General features: G+C 49.9%; 1 pseudogene; it reads left to right on the forward strand.

Moving 5' to 3' along the window:
* The first annotated feature begins 4,069 nt into the window (after positions 1-4,069).
* Positions 4,070-17,291, forward strand: part of LOC119107946 (protein unc-50 homolog) — a 17,796-nt pseudogene continuing 4,574 nt past the window's right edge.

Genomic DNA, 17,291 nt, shown 5'->3' on the forward strand with positions numbered 1-17,291 from the left:
ACGGAGCGGGCCCTTCAGCGCTTGATGGAACTCGAATGTGCCCCTAGTGTTTTACTCAAGGCGCCCCGCCCAGAGGGGTCGGGTTGCATAACCTTGCATAAGGGGTCCTATTAGTTGAGTAGAGTGATGATCTCATTGTTGAATAGAGTGGGTCGAAAATAGATTAAAAAACAAGGTCATGCCATGTTTGCCTGAGAACGCCCATTTTTTTCGGCACGGATTAGCGAAAAAAAATACTCGAAAGGTTTGAACATGCGCGCCGCAACCTCGAGAGCAAGGACAGCGATGGTCTCGGTTGCAGCCTCCGTAAAACCGAACGGGGGGGCCATTGCAAGTGTCACCAGACGGCAAGCGTCGTGAAAATCTGTCTTCTGGACAGATTAATAGTTACAGAAACACAAAAATAGAGATTATACCTTTACACTTCCATTCCAGTGCCACCACCAGATTTTGGCACCACTTTGAGGTGATTTAACACGGGCTCGGGTTGGAGTCAAATTGACCCCCTCCAGAAGTCTTTCGGAATGGTTCCAGTGCGGCGTAGCCGCGCCAAATTTGACATTGCTGTAGACGATTGAATAGCGGATTGTATGACCACAAATTGAGATTAACCTTCTAAGGTCGCTAACCTGTGGCAGGTCAAAGTCAGACACGGTTTCAGCGAAGGCAATTTCCAAGGAACCTTCCAATCTAATCGGAGTGTTAGAAGAAGCCACAAATCTCTGAGATACTTTCTTAGGCAACACAACAATTGAATGAACAAATTGCATCGGCCTAAGGTCATGTATGAAGGTCAGACCAAGGTCAAAATCAACCTGCTTTATTACTTTAGGGCTTGCTGTATCGGGTGGTTTCTGATACTCATTTCGAGTTTATTGATAACAGAAACCACATTATACACCTTCCGTAAGCTTTTAAAGGTCAGAATAGATCGCTGACCTAGAATAACCCAAGTCAACAGTTTGTTTTTAGGAACATGCTGCGTAGCGTAATCTATGTCGTTTATTGCAATGCAAAACGCAAAGCGGTGCTGTATGATTTTAGTCACCATGACCTTCAAAAGGTTAAAAGTCGTCATTGACCTAAGATGAGAATGTAACTTTTTCCTTAGAACAGTTAACTAGATTCTAGCGGGCCTTTGAAGAACAGCAAGGAATTTGACCTTGTTTGACCTTATTTAATCCAAAGATCATCAGATCTCATCGAACCCCACCCGAGCGAAGCGTATGCAACCGGCCAACCGGCCAACCAGACGCGTGATGAAGGCCAATCCGTTCTTATCGTCAGTCTAAAAATCGCACACGTGAAATATGCACACATACTGATCTAATCTTATTAAATCTTACTTAAAAAATCTACTAATTCCTACTAAAAAGAATCCTACTTGGATCTTACTAAATCTTAATCTTACTTAATCTTATCTAAAGAATTTTACTTAATCCTTCTAAATCTTACTAATGAATCTTACTGAAAAAATTGTACTTCATGCAAGATTTCGTGTCCTGAAGCGTTCAAAGGCACTTCTTTCAGAAGTGTCACCATTTTCGTCTACCCCTTTGACCACGACTCAGTATTAGCTGCTAGGTCTACGCTGCGCTTCCCACGGAGACTGCAACACCTGGCGTAGAGATTTGTTGTTTCTAAGATTTGTGAGTACGTATGTCCAAAATTACCTTGCATATCTTGTATTACTAATCGATTTAAGTGTTTAAAGGTAATTATTGCAGAAGTGTCATCATTTTCGTCCGCCGGTGGGCTAGGGCGAAAACGTAACCACTGGGTTCACGCCCTGCGGACTATGGACATTGCAACGTCTGGTGTCGAGGTTTTTGTTGCTGAGATTTGCGAGCGCGCATGTTAAAAAGCCGCGTTACATAACTTGTATCACTTATCGACTCTGACTGAATGTTAAACATTTCCAGACGTGAACATGGCTTAGCTATGTCAATACACATTGTTGATCACTCGATCCACAGTCAAATTTTCATCTAACAAGTAAGCTATATCCCGGGATTTATTTGGCGAGGGGAGGGAGGATGGTTACCATAAGAGGGGCTTCCGTTAGGCCTGTGTTCCCTCTCAGCAAGGCTCTGGCTACGACCCTGCCTACACACAAAAGCAGATCAAGTCGTCTGCGTTGAATGATGGGCAATTCAATGTCCGTGGGGCAATTCATACCTAAGGCAGACAGCTTCACGGAGGCCTTTTTCTGGGGTGGTGGGCTGTAAAGGAAGATAATTCGGAAAAGATGCTTAGGTGTCCTTAGCAGGCGTCCAACATACATTTTGCACACCAAAAATAGTAATGCTGATCCAGAAATATGCAACAAAGCAGCCATACAACCAGTCTGCAGTCATGCGGTAAACAGCTGGGCCAGGGCAGCATTCGCCGACGGCGGGCGGAAGCAAGGCCCAGATAACAAATATATGATACAACGGCTGTTCTGTGGCTTGGCCTTTGAAGGAGAACGCCCAGGCTTTTGTGGCTTTGGCCATGGCTTTCGTAATAGTGTATTCGGTAGTTTTTAAGCTTCCGTTTCCTCCTGAAATGCTGCCATAACCCTTACCTCGTAGAGGCAAATGCCTCCTCAATGACCCCAAATGCCTACAAGAACAAGGGATGGACATATTCTTTGTCAGTGAGTCCAGGCGCCCATTCTTTTGATATGTACTGAAGACCTGCTAGTCGCTAAAACAAAACCGAGAATACGCCCTTCGGCGATCTTTTCCTTTACAAAACGCGCTCAGACTGAAATACAGCGAGATACGGACCCTACATCCCTTTTAGAGCTAAAACCCATATATAGAGCACAGGACCATCCAGACAGGAACATAAGTGACTTTTTTAAGAGGTCGGTGACCTAACTTTAGCGTACAGAGTTCACCATAACCGATTGCGAAAATGTGATTAGTGTATTGATGTGGACTGCGTGCTAGCTTAGAACCTTTCAAAGAGAATGTTTCAGATTTGTATGGGGTTTTAAACTGAAATAGCCATCTTGAAGAACTTTTGTTGCTGTTCATAATCCTGCTCTTCTTTAGATCTAAGCCGTTCGAGTTTCTGAGCTACACACCCGCAAAAATGGGGAAGGGGTTATCGGGAGAGTATTTCAGTCACCTTGGCATTCATGACGTCACAATAATGTCACTCAAATCATGCACTCCATTCCACAGACCATGCAGCGATCAAAGCCAAGAAAAGATCATTGTCGAGGCGTTCATATCTGACGTTCGTGAGCGCGATTTTCAGATTTAACGGCCGTCAATGGGCTGTCAATCAATGTTGTGCGAGGTAGGATGACGTGATCAAACCAGGACGCGAATTGAGAAGCATATTTGCGAAACAAAATTGTGATGTCTAGAACAGTCTTTTCCACTTTAAAAGTTAACCAGTGGTCATGAGTGAGCTTGTTTCATCATATCTTATGCTTTCCTCAAAAGTTTCAAACGTGAAACGCTATCTCTAATGCCGTGGTGATGCCTGATGCGTGATGCGCAATGCCTGCAAGATAAAATGGTTTACGTGCATAAGTGGTGTGTGATGCGTAATACCTCTTTTTGAAATATTCTGCATGTATAACTGATGCGTTATATGTGATGTTTGTTTGTTGGTATCCGTTTGCATGTACACACATTTTTTCAGGGATTTCAATTTTTATTTAGATGTGCACTGTCTCGTGATAATGGCTGGCAGAAGCTCTTTGTTTTCCCCTTGAATGCTGGTTACCTGTAAAAACTATGGCTCGCTGTTAAAAATGATAAAAAACTCAAAAACCAAAAAGTCTAGAAATCGTCAAGCGGTATCAAAGTTGCTACTGATATTAGTTTTCATAAAGGCATGTTGCCGAAATATCAGTTAATCATCTATCCATTATTCTGGCTATTCTACCAGGAATAAAGCTATTTGTATTGTCTTATCTACTCCTGAAAACGCAGCAACTCGGAATGTACAGTGCATTTCCAATCAGCTAATTTCCGTTCGTTTGGTGTTTCAGTGACGTCATCAACATCGCGCATTTAAGAATGAGCAAAAACGGTTTGCTTGGCACCGATGCTATCATCAGCTGGCACGTACGTGGCTGCTCATCTGAGTTAAAAGGCGTAGTATTTTTTGGACGTTCCTATGTCACTGGTGTTGTAAGATTGTCTTAAGTAGTTTGAATAACTGTACCAAAGCCATTCTGAGCACTGAAGCTCCTGCCTATGCTAAAAGGGTATGATAAGAAAATTTCTTTAGCAGGTCAGTTGCATCTGGATGGGAATATGATTGCAAACTCTGTGAAGTGATGTATGGCCAAGCAATTAAAATGTAATCGAGCTAAAAAATGGCCACTTGTCTTGTCCACTAAGGTGTCTACTTGTTTTTTATTCTTGTTTTGCAACATGAAAGTAGGGAAGCATGTTTGGATATATGGTCATGACCACACAGCACAGTGGTTGATGTGTAGCAGACTTGCAAGATTTATTGTGGCTGTGTTTCTGTTTTAGCCAAGTTATTGCATTCTGCATGGTGTTTGATGCTGGTTTCTATCCCGGGGATTTAGTGGATTGCTGGCAATAAAGAGAACATGGTCAGCCGGAGGCATGTGTAAAGAGTATTTGTGCTGAATATGATTTCAGGTCAACATCACTTTGCATGATATAAGACATAAGCCTCTTCTTGGAAATAAGTGCAGATCTTGTGCCATCTCCTGAAATGGGCCTTAAGCTTTGTCAGTGATGGTTAAATGTACAAGTCATCGTTGGCAGTGGTTTTGCTTGCTTCCATTGTCGTGACCAGTCAAAGGAACATTGTTGTGTCATGATAATGAAGCTTCCCTTGCACCTCTATTGGAGATGTGAGGGAAGCTTCATATTCATATTGGAGTTTTAAGCAGCTTGATATCATGCTGCCATCAATAACAAATCTCTGTTGTGGCCACCAGATCTGCCACGATGAAACAGCCAACTTCACCGCCGCCAACACAGCCTCAGTCGCCATACCATTTTGATTCCAGTGTGTCGCCCCTGCCACCTCCCATCACACATGGGTATGTTCAAATATTTCCAAAGTGGACTAACTGCTGAACTTAGCCTGGTTGCGTAGCCTTGAAGCCAGTCTGATAACAAGTGCGGAAATTCATTGTGTCTAGGATTTTTGACATTGCCAACCCACACATGCAAGATGTGTCAGCATGTCACTTGCCCTCTGCTAAAAAGTGGTCAGTATGTGATCAACATTTGCAGTGAACTGTCATTGACATAACAAACAGCGTCTCATGCCATACTTGCAGCTGGGTCAATTGCACTGGATTGGAACCCTGCACATGAACATTCTCAGCTATCAGAACTTGTTTGCTTCTGTTATCGCTTCAGTGCACTTCCCATCCTGTCACCAGCTGATCTGACCTGTCGCTGGTCAACATGACATGATATACATCCTGGTGCTGCAGAGCCAGCTGTCTATCAGCAGCTGCCAAGCGGTACAAGTACCTGCGGCGCTGTGATCCACTTCAGCCAGATGGACTTTGAGTTTGCGCTCTGGCAGATGTTATATCTCTTCATCGCGCCCCAGAAGGTCTACAGGGATTTCCATTACAGGAAGCGTTGAGTGTCCTGTAGGAACCCACATGGTACTTCTTGGTTGTCCACCCTGCAGTCACTGCTGGGGGGCAGACAGAGTGCCAGTCTTGGTGGGACCTATCTGTGTTGACTCCATGTTTCTACAGGATCGGTTGTCATAGCAGCACATTTTGTTGCGATGATTATGATGATGATCATGATCATCCGTGACCTCACAGGGTCCTGTTCAGGTCCAAGCTAGTGTATTTCATTTTGAGCAAGAGCTCCTATTCACTGTACGTGGGCACATTTTGAAAGTGTAAACCCATATACTTACTGATAGATTGCAAACATGTGCTTCCAGAAACTGGTGGCTTTGTGTTTGAACATTCATGTACAAAAGTTAGTTAGTATAGTGTGTGCATGGATACAAGTTAACAAATTCAAACACCCTCTTACCGCCATTGAATCTCAGGACTCTGATGTTCTTTGTGGTTTGTTTTTTTGATAACCTTCAGATTTGTAAATATGCTGAGCATGCACCATTTGCCCTGGCTGAGCGCAGTGTCCTGCTGGACAGGCTCCGGCGCCTAATCCAGTGGCACACCTGAATGTACGAATGCAAATGGTTTCATTTGCAGTTGTCTGAGTTAGGCACCTTCTGAATTGGATCCCTCATCTCTGTGGATATGAAGTTACCTGTCACACACCATCTCCGATGTTAACCCCGGAGATCCACCCACTCCGCACCCTCCCACGTCGCCTTGTACCAGGCTTGACCCTCTCCGCACCACCCTGACAGCTCAGACTCCGCTGCCTGCTAACCAGCGCCATCTGTGCTGCAGAGACGAAGGCGCAGTTCGCCAGGGACGACCCGGCCTTTCCTGGTGCTGCTCAGCGGCTGGATCATTGGTAAGCTGGGCCTGGCTGTGCGCGGTCGCCGCCGCGGCCGCAGACAGGGCGGGCGGGGCCGCGGCGGAGCCCGTCTTCCGCTGTGTCACTCGTTGCGTGACTCGAAGCTCCTCGTTAGGAGCCGGCATGGCCAGTCTCGCTGGGAGTTGGCCGGCCAGCAGGGCACGGAAGGCGGGCCGGTGGGCTGGCCAGCAGGGCACCCAGAGCGAGCATTGGTGCGGGGCACGGAGCGGGCGGTAGGCCGGGTGTCGCGGGCCGGGGGTTTGAATGCATCGGGTAAATTTAGTTCGGTGTGCGAGAACCCACCGGCACACTGTGCCAGTAACGGTGCGCCCGTAGCGTTGTTTTCGCGGGACATGGTCCGACGAGACCGGCCCTTCGCAGTACGCCCTGATATTGTGCCACTGACAGTGTACCAGTTTCAGTGTCGTCGGCCTGCTTCGCGCTTGGTGCTGCGACCTGGGCGTGGGCGGCTTCCTGGTGTTTCCTGTTGTACGTGTTCACCGTGGACACGCTGCTGATCGGCGCCCGTCATCGCCACAGCGCTCTGGTGGGTGCCGGTGCTGCTCCCTCGCTCGCCTCCCCCAGCGGTTGTGGCCTCAGTAGCGGCGTGGCTCCGTGGACCGCTGCCTCAGTACGCGGCGTTCGCGGGCCAGGATACGGTCAACACATTGTGAGCGTTGCGTCTGATGTAGGCGTCCCGCCAAAATGTGTACGGCCACGGATCTTTCTGTTTTGTTTGTCCGTGCAGACAAACGCAGTCACCACGACCTGTCACGTGCAAGCTACACATGTTTGTATCATGTTTGTGCCCGTCTGCGTAAGCCTTTAGATTGGATTTCATGTATTGACGTCTTCTGGTCGCCTGGCCTGTGCCATGTCTCCCCAGGATGCTGAGTAACCTGGTACCTGCGCCAACTCGCCGGACACTGGCCAGGACGTGGAGTGGGGCTCTGCTCGTTTGACGTCCATCTCAACGCGTTCTTCCCGTCGCTCATCATCCTGCACATCGTCAGATACTACTCTACAGAGGTGCGGTGCTTCGCTGGCGCTATGCCCCCCCGTAGGCGATTAATGTTCCAGCGCTCTAATCAACGGCACTGCGTGGCGTTCAGTGCCGTGTCGATGTCACTTTTGTCTGAGTATTTACTGGAAGCCAAAGGAATAGGGAGAATTGCTGTGGGAAGTGTTATGCATGATTAAGTAAGTTGCATAAACCTGGCAGTCATGGTGTGCTGTTCGTACACACGACTACTTGGCAGACGTTTTACCCTGTTTTTCTTCGCAAACGACCAACGGATGCGCTGAATCAAACCGGTGATGGGGAAGTCCCATGATTATGTAGGCCACGTTTGGTGGGCCCATAGTTATTGATGGCGCCATAGGTTAGGTGATTTCCAGAGTTTTGAGCTGATTCCCAATGATGCCTATTTCTGCTGTAGACCTGAAAATACGAGGCATTGCAGGCAACAAGGTGTGTAAATGCATGTGGCAGGCCGCCAAATCTGTCATGCGGGCTTTTCGGATTCAGGTGAGTAGTCTTCACCAGGTCAATAGCTAACGCCCGCTAGCCCTGAGACCAGACTAGCCCGGCTTTGACCTACGATGACCCAGTTTAAATCAAACGGCAGGAATGCCTTTTGGGTGCCTAACGGTTTGTATCGATCTCTCGCTGTATTGTCATGTAATGTCACCGCGTGACAAGACACCGGGCGGCGGAAGAGCATCGCAGATCGCATTGATGACGTGGTCTTGATATGACCCAGGTTGATGTGACTTTGAGTTCATCCTAACGCACTTGGTGGCCTATTTTGCGACACGGGCGCGATACGACCATTACAGTTGGCGCGTCCCTAAAGCCCAAATCATCATCATCATCATCATCATCATCATCACCCGAGTGTTTCAAATCGCTCTTTCAGTTTGGCTGTTGTTGTAGGACAATCGAAACAGGTTTAAAACACCCTATGATTCACGGTGTGTTCCCCGACTTGGCTTCCTGTTCAGAATGGACCCAACAAAGTGGACTAATGCAAACGAGTCCACTCTCGCCCTAACCCATGCCCACTTTGCAACCCACAGCAATCACAAACTTTGTTCCGCCAGCGTTCCTGGTGCAAGACGGTTTCCTTTCCCATCTGGTTGGGAATGTACTGTGGACGGTGGCCATGGGGTACTACATCTACATCCACGTTCTTGGGTTATAGTGGTGAGTAATTCGGGCGGACACTGAGCACCTGCCATGCCATTTGCGGTTAGGTAAACGCTTCTGTCGTTGTGTTGCGTCTAATACAGCGGTTATGATCATCACGAGGCAACGTCATTGTAAACGGATTGTGTATTGGTGGTTTGGATGTACCTTAAAGTTTTCGAAAGAGGATGGCAAATTTTGTTTTGCGGCCGCCTGTCCTGCCATGCTTTGCTTGCGTTCCGGGAAGTGATGATTGTCTGGTTTGATGTTACCACTCGCATGTAGCTCGTGCCGTGGCTGGTATTGTGTGCCGAACCCCGCGCCTCTCAGCGTGTCACCCTGACCCTGGCACGCGCCGCCACAGTGCTTGTGTGTGGGTCTCGCGCCTCTCGCCGCGTCTCCCTGACCCCGGCCCGCGCCGCCACAGTGCTGTGTGTGGGCCTCGCGCCTCTCGCCGCGTCTCACTGACCCAGTCCCGCGCCGCCGCAGCGCTGCCGTTCCTGAAGAACACGCGGGTGTTCCTGTACCCGCTGACGCTGCTGGCGCTGATGTTCGTGGCCGTGACGGCCAGCGGCGTCAACCTCAAGCCGCACACTGATGGAGTTCTACCGGCTACCGCGTGCTGGCCAGCTCAACCTGGCTGTGATGGTCCGGACTGGGGCCGGGGACTGGACCCTTGGGGAGCGGAGGCCGCCCTCTGACGGGCGCGGACCCTGCTGTGTGGTGACGTGCAAGTGATGGGCGCTGGGCCGCGGGCGTGCGGCGCCTGGCGGTGATGGCGGGACGTTGTGCACCACGCGTCGCGTTTTGTTATGTTCAAGGCCACTGTTGGTGGGTGATGCGCATCGTTTAGCTGTGAGTCACGTTATTTTCTGTATGATATCGACACTTTCGACACTGGTGCTGGTTATCCAGAGTGCTGCGAATATCTAATACAGTCCTCTTTACTACTGCGGACTGTACTGTTGTGCAAGCTCGCGACTTCATAGACAGGCCGATGGTTTGGTTGCCAATCGTAACGGGAGGACCCCTGGTTTTTTACTCTTGACAAAGGTAGTTTTCCACTGATTACGCACCGCATTCCTGATCGATACACGTGCATCGCTGCGTCCTTCTATAAGCCTGTGCCTCGAGAAGGATGGACCAGGACTTTCTGGGTATCCGAGGATGTCATTAACAATCTGGGCGGAGCGTGGCACGGCTGGCTCGAGCAGGCTGCCGTCCGGTAGGCCCCGTGTTCGGTAATTTCCACCAGGGTGGGCGCCGGCCGTCCAGCTGAGCCCCGATAGCGGCTATCTCGCGGCGGTCCCAGAGCACGTTTACCGCAACGCGTGACCGGCAGCGCGTGGCGAGTTCGGCCGGAGGGGCGGGGCGTGCGCGGCGCACCCGAAGCCCGGCCTTGGCTCGCTGCGCGGACATTCTGTGAAGGGGCGACACTCACGGGCCGTGCATACGTCGGAAGGCAGGCACCCTCACAGCATCCAGGGAGGGGACAGCCAGCGGTCTCGGCTCGTTAGGAAATCACCTGCCACGTGCGTAGTAGTGCCGAATAAGGTATGCCAATGAGACGTGCCAGATAACTTTAAGGACACTTTGCCGGGTGATAGTTTTTCGTTAATGCGACGGTGGACCCTTTTTTGCCCCGCACCTCATCTTGAGCCCCTCCGTAGGTACGGCGGTTCACGTGCCACGAGACGTTGTGTCATTGTGGAGTCCCCCCCCCCCCATCCCCCCTGAATTGTCGACCTCCGGGACGTGTCTGCCGGGAGACGAGCGCAGTGGCACCAGCCGAACATGGCGCGTTTGTCGGCTACGGGAGTGCTTCCTGCAGCCCTTCAGAAAATGCGTTGTAAAGCAGTTGAATATTTATCCATCGCCGACGTCAACCCACGTCGTGGCTACGGAAATCCAACTCCACGCGACACACCAACGGGACGCGCACTTGTCTGCAACCCGCCACCTCCGCAGCCTGAATAGTTCGGTCGGTTTTCCCGACTGTTGCGTGATAGAGTACGGACCGCCACCGAGTGGAGAAGCGGACCGATGACACGCGGCTCAAATTGCACACGCAATGGATTTTGGGACGGACCGCAACTTGGCAGTACTGTTCACATTTTCGCTATGATCGGGATCTTTCTCCCCCCCCCCCCCTCACGCCGGAACAGGAATCCGTGCACTATGCATGCACACATGGATTATATACTAAGTCCACACTTCCGCACAGCAGGATCTGTGAAAGCGGATAGTTAAAAGTCGTGAAAAACATTTAGAATTCCGGACGCCAAAGAGACGTTACTAATCCGTTGGCGCTAATAATTTTTCTCTTTTCGTCAAATCGAGGCGCCGATCTTGCGTTGACACCCTTCCTGTCTTCTATCTATCACATCAAGGGAGGGTACTGCGCCAAATCCTCTAGTTCGCAGGCTTTCACCAACAACTAGCTATGACAAGCTGTGTGAATCACAAGACTGTTTTCACCAGCAACTCAACTGTGACTAGAATACGAGTGAGAACAAGTATGCAAACATTCAAGGCGAACGTGCTCGCCTTGCGTACACGCGAAATTCCCTAAAGCAGGGACGACAATGTCCGGATACAGATTATCTAGCGCTGCTTCATTCCAGGATGTACGTGTCGTGGCTACATTTCAGAGCGGTCCAAAGTGTTGACTACACCTATCCATCACTAAGTCCGTCACTACACCTCGAGTCGCTTAGGCATAATGATGTCAGTCACATTACATCCCCATGACAAGATCCTTTCAATGTTCACGACATGAAAAACGTAACGCGCAGCCTTCACAATCGAGATCCACACATGTCAGACATCCTCGCTCTTGTCTTTTTTCCTTTAGCCTACGGAAATATCTGCCAAAACATCATTTCACGCTCAACCGGCCGTCCTAGAACTCCATGGTGTAACTCAAAGAACACCGGAGGGTGTTATTCTCGTCATGCGGTCAAAGCCTGAAGGCTGACACCATTACAGCACGCACGAGATTGCAGCCCAGAGGGTTACAGATCACAAGCTGCAGAATACCACCGCACCCGGAGTACGTAGTCCCGCCTTGGGACGGACCGTCCATGAGCTTGGAACACCCAACACGCGTGGCCATACTTCTGCTCAGCCGGCCAAAACTTACCAAAACTGAAAAATAGCGGGATTTCCAGACGGGGACATGCAAAGTAGCAGCTTAAGTGATCCTGCAGATGCCAAGCGTTGTCACCGTTCCAATTATTTTTGGATACGATCAATAAAATGAGCATCCCGGTGGCAAAAAGTGTGAATGGCCGTCTGTTGTTGGAGCATTTAAAGTTTTGTGGTGATGCTGATCAGTATAGTTCATGCGCTTTTCAGGGCAGGTTAGATAGCTGTGAACTATTTCTCCAAACGGAGAACAGGTATGCGCATAAGCGCTGAAAGACTTGAAATAGCCGCTAACAGACGATGACAAACTGTAACGGAATGCATATGTGAAGTCGCCCGTGCATAACCTGGTGAGACAAGAAGCAAGCCTCCCGTGGAACATGTAGGGTTCAGCAGGCTTTTGAAATTCAAATGAAAGCGGATAATGGACTGCTTTTTTCTCAAACACATGACGATACAATATATCAATCTGGAATCTCCTTTTGGTACACATACGCAGTCCCGACAGCCGAGTACGGGAGCCCAGCCAGGGGCGAGGGAGCCGGGGGGGGGGGGGGGGGGGGGGCGCCGCGGTTGTTGCTGGGTTGGGTGATGCACGAACGGCCGTCGCAGGGGCACTGCCTCGCCAGTCGTCTGCCCCGACGCCGTGCTTCCGTTTGCGCTCCTGACCTCAGTGATGGACTGAGATGCGTCACACAGCCCGAACGAGATTACGCACAGCAAGGGACTATACGCCCACATCCTCGGCATGGCCAGAGAACAGGCCGGAGAAACTCGGCGGATCTGACAGTGTGATCCAATCAACTGAATTGGGGTGGATTGGATTGACAAGAATTTTCAGCGCATAAATTTGGATATCTGGATTTATATTTGCACTACATTGTGAGTTTCAAATAAAAGACGTAAAGCGTCTCTGGAAAAAGCTTTCATATGTGCATGATATCAGCTACCAATCAGACTATATGTATATACAAAATTTGTGCTGAAGATGCATGGATTCTTAACCAAATGTTTAACTTTCGCTACGCTTTGCATATTTTGAGCGGATCAAAGTCGGGTTAGATTAGCTACGAAGGAATTTTTTCAATTTTCATTATGAATTTAAATCACGAATCACGGATTTCCTAAGTCAAATTTGATCATGGACCACTGACCTTGACTGCATCCGGACCCGGCCTGGCCGGATGCAGGGATGGAACAAAACGCCTCCGTTGTGCACTCTTGGTCATAACCATCATCAGTGTCGTGGACTGTAGATTCCCACTCCCGCCTCTCTGCGTTGAGCACAGGGGCAGGCACCGCCCCGCGCTCCAGCCGGCGTCAACGTCAGAGACGCGCTCTTCGGGAGTTGACATCTCAAGCACGCCGCTGGGGACCACATGAGACCGTGTAGGGACCACTTGAAGCCGCGTGGGAACCACCTGAGACGACGAGCAGCGCCGCTGGGGTCAGCTCAGACCACCTGGCGCTGGCAGCGGGCTGTGGTGGAACGCCAGCCGGCGCTGACAGCGGGCTGTGCTGACGCCAGCCGGCGCTGACAGCGGGCCGCGCTGACGTCAGCCGGCGCTGACAGCGGACCGTGATAACGACCTCTGACGAACGACAGTCGCCTCGTCACATCAGCCAGCGGAGGTAGCACGGCGTTTTGGAAGGTGCCCGGCGCCACAATCTCGTCCACGGAGTAGAAGACGACCCACGGTTTGAGAGGCGCCACGCATAGTATAATCACCACCACCAGTAGAACCGCTTGAAGAGGTACTTTTTGCTGGAAACGGACACGGCGAGAAGTTAGCGCTGAAGCCGGTTTGAACGCGTAATACGCCTCACACCGATAGAAAGCCCCAGAACTGTACCGGTAAATGTGGCTCGCATACTGCAAGACATACAATGCTCAGTAGTGTAGGATATGGACCTTTTGGTGATGAAAACCTCGGATAATTGCGACACATATACGTGTGACGAACCCAACGGCCTCAGCAGTGAAATGCGTCGCACATTAAGCCCAGTTAAAAACAAAAATATGGGAAGCACCGGCGATCAGGGACGTGGCCAAGACAGCACATGTAAGGTCTGATCATTGCCCTCATCGTGTCTGGTCATTGCCTGGTCACTGTTAGGTCCGTTACCTTTCCCCCAAAAAGGAGAGGGGGGAGGTAATGGGGCTGTTGTCCGCCCCCCCCCCCCTCACCCCACCTCCCGGCCAAGACGTTTACATTAGACACTGGATGATTTTCGCAGGGCATTTAATACGGGTTTAGGATAAAAGACCTTCGATCCCAGCCTTTGAAGAATAATGTTGGCCTCCGCGCCCGCCGGCGATTGTAATATTGTAATGTTTTATGTGGTATGTGTAAGCAATTATAATGTGTTGTATGGTATGTGTGAACAATTGCAATGCGTCATCTGTAAACTATATGAAATATTTGTTTACACTTTAGACACAAATATAACCTTACACATTTACACAGAGGTCTGGGTCCTGGCAAATGGCAACGTCCGCTGAAGCCGTTGCATGCCGAAGCGTCCGTTATGAATACGCGAGGCGGACACGGTGAGTCACGAGGCGCCCGAGCTGCACCAGACATGACATGTCGTCACTGAGTTACCAGGCGCCCGAGCTCTGCCAGATCCGACATGTGATCAGTGATTCACCAGGCGCCCGAGCTCTGCAAGACCTGACACGGGATCAGTGACCAGCTGATCACCTGCGCTGTCCAGCTAGTGGTGACCCGCGCCCAGTGCCGCTATCTGCGCTGAATCATTAGCCCCGTTGTGACTTACTATCCGTGTTTGCTGGTGCCGTGGTACTCCCCGCCGCATGCGAATGTACAGCAGCGAAGGGAGGATGAAGGTCAGCATCAGCTGTGAACGTGCCGCCGATGAGATGCATTATCTTGCCGAAGCTGGGCACAGTTTCGGCCACGAACAGCGCCAGCAGCAATCAGGCTCGAGCGCACCAACACGCGCCACTTCGTCAGGCCTTCGGCTGCGGGTGCAGGCAAATGAACGTAAGGAAAGCAGAAATATATTGGAAACGGCAATAAGCGGTGGGTCATCTGCTGCGCTGTATGTCGCAAACGGTAACAATCGCCTTCTATCGGCGCCTGAAGCAGTGCTCTGCTAAAATGAGTGATACACAGCGTTATCTTCCAAACCTGTGCTTCATAACCGACATTACTGTACAATGTACAAAGTGTAGCCGCTCCTGCTCTGCGAAGAATCTCATTTGGACTCCCTCTGCTTACCACCACAAAAAGCGATGCATTTAATTGCTTTGCATTTTACAGTGTATGCGTTCTGTAATGTTTGCTACCCACTAATTTGGCAATATGTTCGTGTAATAAATGTACGGAAGCTTAAAGCAATTTGTTTAGACAAAAATATATGCAAACATGAAGCTGTTATTATGACGTGAATTCAACGAAAAGTTTACAATGAATTTTATTTCTCCACTATAGCGTCCACCACAGTGGCTCTTCTCAAGGCGCAACTTGAGTTTGGGAGTGAAAACACCGCATGGTGCATAGTAATGCAATGGTTCGAATTTCAACCAATGCACTTCTCAGTAACAGGCCTTGCCGCCCGCTGGGCGAATCACAATATCCCTTTATTCGCACCATTAAAGGTGCCACTGCAGTTGCCCTGATGACAATCCTCGCGACTGGGGGAAGAAGCTCAAAGCTGTTCCAAAGCGTTGACAGCGTAATTTGGCCTCGAAAATTATCAAAAGTAATATCCTTATTGTGTTTTGACGGTCCAGCAGTGGCACTACCCAGTGTCATCATTAGACGTAACTGGTCCTGAGGTTTCACTAAAGCATGTTTTTGAAACGGGACACTCTCTTTACGCGCGGGTAATCAGCGCCTGCGGCTGCAAAGTGAACTTTGACCTCTTCACGCCTGCCCTGGTCCAATGGCCATCTGCGGTGCTAGGTTAACCAACGGCAACAAAAGGGACCCGTCCGAATAACTACGGTACTGAGCACATGCATAGCCACCTGTGTAAGACGACAAGAACACCTAATACGCCCACAGTCAGCCCAAGGCGACATAAATCGCGCCCGCGGACGCGCCCCAGGATACGGAGTACGGACAGGTGGCCGATCCCCGGCACGAGCTATATGCACTCGCAGGGGACGGCACCAGATTTTATGGGGCTGTTCATGCACGGTTTGTGTTGCAGGAACGTTGCCGGCAGTTGTGTGCTCGCACTGGCGCGGCGAAGCACAACACACCCCACAGGGAACAGTCACACTAGTCCTCCTGAGAATAGTGCATAAGATGTGGCCATCACAAACAAGGCTGCACGTACAGCGCGCATTTTGCGTACCCCCACCAGCAAATCATTTACACGCTCTCGCTGCAGCACAAGAGTGGGTTACACGCTCGCGGGCCGCCACCTGTTGTTACAGGGTAACGGTCTTCCCGGCGCTGTCCCTTATCATACATTATGACTAACAGCTATGAAAGCCCCGGTCTGTTCACTCAGGTTGCCTGAATATTCTCAGGGTCTTGACTGCCTATTCATCCCAGCTGAGGCCGTGTCGAAACAGCTCAGCGCCCGACGGAGTCTCGTTTAGCTGGGGTGGACCGCCTCAGATTTTGTGACTACGCATCGCTTGTGAGCAGTTTTTCTTAACAGTCAGCTGCCGAGTCAGCCTAGCGCACCATACAGCCTGAAAATGATCCGCTGAAGCAAGCACCGAAAAAGTACGCACGTGCCTTAATGACTCGTACGATAGTCATAAAGATAACCATCGAGCCATGAATGAGACCCAAATAGCTCTCCGTGCAATCATCGTTACATGAGAGCATACACCGGCGGTATCGCGGTACCGTGAGTGCAGTTTCTGAGAGGTCTGTGTGAAGAGTGCTGCTATCGACTAGTTTTGTAGGTCTCTACCCATGTAGTTCGAACGAACGCCAGTAAGGTCCGAGCAAGAACGCACAACACGGGCTGCTGTTCGAAACGCTCAGGAATAAAAGTCATGTTTGCTGGGTACTCAACGCGCCAGCCCCACAAGAGAGCCACTGAGCTTCCTGATAAGGCGCAAAACTTAAACAATATCACTTACGGATTTGTTCGAATCGAAGGAGGAAACAATGACGAAATATACCGATCGGAGACGATAGTTGGTCGTTATTATGCGTTATTAGAGGAATCAAGCCTAGAAACAAAGGAATAAAACTTGTAGAATGGAGCCGGCAAGCTCACCTGGTTCGCATGGCATGTTTTATTTTCTCAGGACTTGTTTTTTTACACTGTGATGATCCTTCTTCTATTTTGGTCTTAACACTGGCCTAATGCGTGGGGGAGAACTTTGTGGTGTCATGCTCGTTACCGTAGCATTTTAATAAACAGCTTCACGCCGAAGATATGACGTGAAAGTGGCAACATTTCAGGTGTTCACCGTTCGTTGGTGCTTCAAATTACTGTTTAGAAAACACAATATTTCCGTTCTAGTAGGCTAACTTAGAAAAGTTATTCGGTGCATTCAACCC

Source organism: Pollicipes pollicipes, unplaced genomic scaffold (genome assembly GCF_011947565.3).
Source record: "Pollicipes pollicipes isolate AB1234 unplaced genomic scaffold, Ppol_2.1 Scaffold_6686;HRSCAF=7923_pilon_pilon_pilon, whole genome shotgun sequence".
In the NCBI taxonomy this organism is placed as follows: domain Eukaryota; kingdom Metazoa; phylum Arthropoda; class Thecostraca; order Pollicipedomorpha; family Pollicipedidae; genus Pollicipes; species Pollicipes pollicipes.